This window comes from Etheostoma spectabile, chromosome 20 (genome assembly GCF_008692095.1).
Source record: "Etheostoma spectabile isolate EspeVRDwgs_2016 chromosome 20, UIUC_Espe_1.0, whole genome shotgun sequence".
NCBI lineage: Eukaryota > Metazoa > Chordata > Actinopteri > Perciformes > Percidae > Etheostoma > Etheostoma spectabile.
In genome coordinates, this window is record NC_045752.1 from 19,206,183 (window position 1) to 19,210,985 (window position 4,803).

The following is a 4,803-nucleotide window of genomic DNA, read 5'->3' on the forward strand; positions in this document are numbered from 1 at the left end:
GGATTTTCCTAATTTTTTTTAATTAAGACATTACATCAATTTCCAAAAGATGTTTTTATATTCCTATTTTCAAACAACTTTACCATGGGTGTGTAAACTTATTCAAGCCACTGCTGTAACGAGGGAATTTCCCCACTGTGGAATGAATAAAGTATTATCTAATCCAATCTAATCTACGTGAGAGTCATTGTCCGTGATGCTCTGCAGCTTTGGCAGCATCTTCTTCTCTGACACCACCACCAACAAGTCCAGCTCCACCCACTGGACACAGAGCTTGTTTATTCTGTTGGCGTTGACTGTCCATACCCTGCTGCCCCAGCACACGGTGGAAGAGAAGGCTCACAGTCACCTATTCTCGAGTAAACGAACCAGCACCATGCCGAGCACCATGCATGCGGTGTCCGAGAGCTCTGTACTGGCTAAACACATCTACTACTTGCCGCTTAAATCGCGGCTTAAACAGATAGTAACTACCGCTCGGTGTCACAGATATCTGTAGCCGATGTCACATGACCAGCCAGAGATCTCCTAGTTTTCGTACGATGCATGTTTTACTGTGCTTAACTTTTGCGCTGATCCTTCCAGCCCTGCTCATTGGGTAACCTGATTATAACCCAGCCATACACTACATGGAACCGATAATGTCAGGTAACAAGTAGACATTAATCCATTCTAAGTGGTTTCAAGCCAAAACGATTAGGACCTAACCACATTTGACTGAGGTGTTTTGAAAGAGCCTGTTGAGAAACTAAGATCTTGTTTTCTAAAATCCAAGGTGGCACCCCAAATAAACCTTCTGACTTGTGTCAGAGCACACAGCACCATAACCTCTCCACCTCAGTCCTGAGAGATTCATCTCCACACACCGATTAGGTTGTTTATTTATCCCAAAGCCATCTATGTTACATGTCGAACTGAGACCATGCCACAAGAGCTGGATACACTTCGCTGTGCTATCAGCTTTCTGCACACACAGAAGAGATCCTAATGTACATGTTCTGTAAGATTTTCCCATTTTCTATCCAAACATAGCCACAGCGGAGTCCACGCATTCCCACGTTCGAGCCCATGTTTTCTCACATGAGGGGGGAAAAAAAATAACAAAACAATTAAAGAACTATCTATCATCCAGCTAATAAAAAACAGCTTTAACTGACATAATGTATGGCCTAGATGACAACTGCAGTCCCAGTGTGTCACTAGCCCAGGCCGAGACTTGGTTTTGATAAATGGAGGCCGTGCTGGTTGCGGAGGTGAGGAAATAGGGATAGGTCTGCCTCGACTGTGGCGCTCAACACATTGAGCTGAGCGCTCCCAGGACACATGTCTGTCTGCATGCAGCCCTGACCAGTGTGACCCATCAAGCCCTCTAGGTGACTGCCTCAGGCCCCTCCTACACACCGCATGATGTTTGAATCGGAGGCAGCTCTCACCTTAGAACACAATGAATATGTTTTTAAGTACTTTTATCATGAAAAAAAAAAAGTTTTTCTAGGATTTGGGATGTTATTTTGTGTCTTTGGTACTTCAACACACATACAAACTTGGAAAAAAAACTGTCCATGCTTTTTTGAGTGAGATCCGGTTTCTGAATGTCCTCTGTCTTCAGTCTCCGAGTGAGCTGTTCAAAATCTGTACGGCTTTCTACATCACTAGAGACAATGGTGGATAACCGTAGCATGCTAGCTCGTTCTCAATGGCAAAACACTGCTACAACACACACTAGTTGACCATAATCTCCAAAAAAACTACTTCCTGTCCTTGTTCTGCAGGTATTCCACAAGTGTCCCTTGTCTAAAAAGAAGACGCCCAGTTAATCCTGCCTTGGACTGACCAAAGTTGGACAAAGAGTTATCTAGCTGATGGGATCTTACTGAGCTACTGAGCATGTGTGACTCTCAACAAAGATAGCATAGAAGTGAGATGTCTCACTCTGGAGCAAAAACAGAGACCTAAACACACAGAGTGAAAACTGGATCTGCAGCAATGTGCAGTACAACAAAAATATGGTGTTTTTTGAAAATTAAACCATGTAAACCTATTCTGGTACAACCTCAAAATACAATTATGAACCTGAAAATGGGCAGAATATGGGCCCTTTGACATTCCAACATGTACTCTCTAACTGGGACGTTTTGGGAGCGATTTGTGGGGATTTCTGTGGAAGTAACGTAACACACGGCGATGCACTGGTATGAGCCATGTCTCCAGCTGATTCATTAGCTTATGTTACTGTATTGTGTATTGAACAGTTATTGCTTCATTTATTATTGTATGTGCTGTTTTCTATTGTGGGGCGCAAGTTCCTTTCTGAGAGACTATTTTGAGAGCCACCGTCGCTGCCTCCAGAGCTTAGCACCACCCAAGACATTTGTGATGGGTTTAAAGAAATGCAAACAACCCAGAGCGTTTTTTTTTCTTCTCCCATCCTGGAATGGATGTGTGGGGGACCCAGACCTTGCTCCATAGCGCTGTGGAATAAGAGGCTACTGATCAGGTGATCTTTGAGCTTTTCACAGATTTTCAGGTTACAGGGACACGCTGTTCCATCTGCACTAACCCTTAATATATCAAGTTAAACTCCTCCATGATTAAATGATTATGGGCAAAAGGCTCAGGGATTCAAATCAAACCAGCCTTTTTGTTTCCTATTCAAACAACTCTCCAACCCATGGTCTTCCTGAAGATACCAGAAGTTCAAACACACACACACACACACACACACATACACACACACACACACACACACATACACATCCCTGTTTAGATCGGACCACAGAAAGTTATGTTGTTATTAAATGCCAGACAAATCTCTTGATGTGAAGCACTTTAACCAAACTGAGAAAGCCCAAACTCCACCTACATGCATTTAGCTGATTAGTTTCCTGTGCTACAGTCCTTCTCAAATTGGTTTCAGCCTCAGCCCCCAGTAGAATTCAAAAATAGTTTGGATTTTATTGGCCTTCAGAGCTTCTCCTGGGAGCCACGCTGACAGGCCTGACCTCGACTGACCCTGACTGTGATTACCATCCAGTAGGAGGAGGCCCTCGAAACCTGAGAGCACCCTGGATGTTTTGGATCCACAAAACAAAAAAAAACAAAAAAATCAAATTAAAAAAACCAAGTCTTTTATGTAGCTTGTTAAAAAGGAGAAGCAGGGGAGGTTATTTCAATCTAAAATGTGACTTTGAAAGAATTACTGATACATCCAGCCTTAATCAGTCTGGCATCACACGTATAGCTTATGGTGGCAAAATAGTTTCTCTTCAGTGTAATTCCAAAGGCTTGCTTTAAAGAAAAACTCTTTGTCATCCCAATTAGTTTAAATAATATTATACTACCGGTGTTGGAGATCGCTTAAACTAACTTTTGGTTATATGTTCAAAAAATGTGGTTAGCCAAACTGTGGACCTGTTTACAACCTGTATGGTTGTCATACATGTGTTGCCCTTTTAGACTTTTTTTTTAACCATGTTGCCAGATATCAGCAATGAACCCATAATGAAGACCAGAAATACAAAATAAAACCCAAGTTTGTAATAAGTGGAAGTGAAAGTCCTTTCTTGTTTAACCCATCCACCACCCCAACCAACCTCCCAGCGCAGAATTTCAATACCACTTGCTACTGTAACTGTTCTGGGATCATGAAATAGGCTTCCCATTGAAATACATTACTTCAAAATTTGTAATTGACACACGAAAATAACGACATTAACGTGACCTGTACACGGATTCAATAGATTAAATGACATCACCATTCCACGAACTGCCATGAGACTGGGTTGCTGTTATCTAGAAAAAAAACAACGTCAGCTGTGGGACCTTCTCCCTCGAGCTCTCTTTTTCTCTTTTGAGTTTTTCTTTTGTATTTTTACTTTTATTGGACAGTTTACAGTTGGAAGAGAGCAACACGAAACAAGCAAGTAGGCTACTCTAGTATTGATTTTTGACCATTTCAGGACGAAGGGAGAACATTTCTCTTTGTTTAGTATCATTTAAAGTAAAGTCAGGTTTTGCTGTCCGCTTCGCAACTTTTTTTGACAGAGAAAGAGAGTGGTCTGCATGAGACAGCGCCACAGTGAACTCCACGCTGCGGACGCATGTGTGTCTCGGCCGCGAATTTACGAATCCTACTATGGCCACGCAACAACCCGCCCTTCAATAGCATTTGCACACTACTATTGGCCAGGCGTCCATGCCTGCGTGTCCAGGTCCTATCCCCCTTCCAATCAGCTATCCTGACCTTAACCACTCGAGCTGTTGGTGCATAACCCCAACCAATCAGCTGCAATTGAAGAGCGGGTCTTGGCATGGCCATAGTAGGATTCATAAATTTGTGTCTTGGCCAAGAGAGAGAGACAGAGAGAGAGAGGGGGAAAGAGGAGAGAGGGAGCGGCGGTGCTCTCTAACGTTCTAACGCTGGGTTTGGGGTTTTACAGGCAGCTCTTTTCTTTCACTATCGCTCTGAAAATGTAAACTCAGAGTCAACTTTGGAGAACAGCCGGGCGATTGTCTATGCTAATTTCAAGGCTGCTGCTCTGCACTTGTGTAGGATACTGATATCACGAGACACTTTTTGACAAGAAATCTTGTGAGCTATGGTGGGGACGATGGCACCTCTAGTCATTATGTATGAACACTTTAGAGGTGTTTGGATAGGGTTGAGTACCAAAAACCGGTGCTAATACGGCACTGGTGCCTAAATAATCGTTATCTACCAGACCGAATCCCAACGGAGAGTTCGATGCCTTATTTCGGTGCCGTTTTAAAAGTATCGTTTTAGCACTGGTATCAACAAAAAAA

General features: G+C 42.9%; 1 long non-coding RNA gene across 1 annotated transcript in view; it reads right to left on the reverse strand.

Annotated features, from left to right (window-relative positions):
* Positions 1–983, reverse strand: part of LOC116670621 (uncharacterized) — a 13,026-nt gene extending 12,043 nt beyond the window's left edge. The window contains exon 1 of the long non-coding RNA XR_004327075.1: positions 973–983. This is a non-coding gene — a long non-coding RNA (uncharacterized LOC116670621). The remainder of the gene's footprint in view (positions 1–972) is intronic.
* Positions 984–4,803: the final 3,820 nt, after the last annotated feature.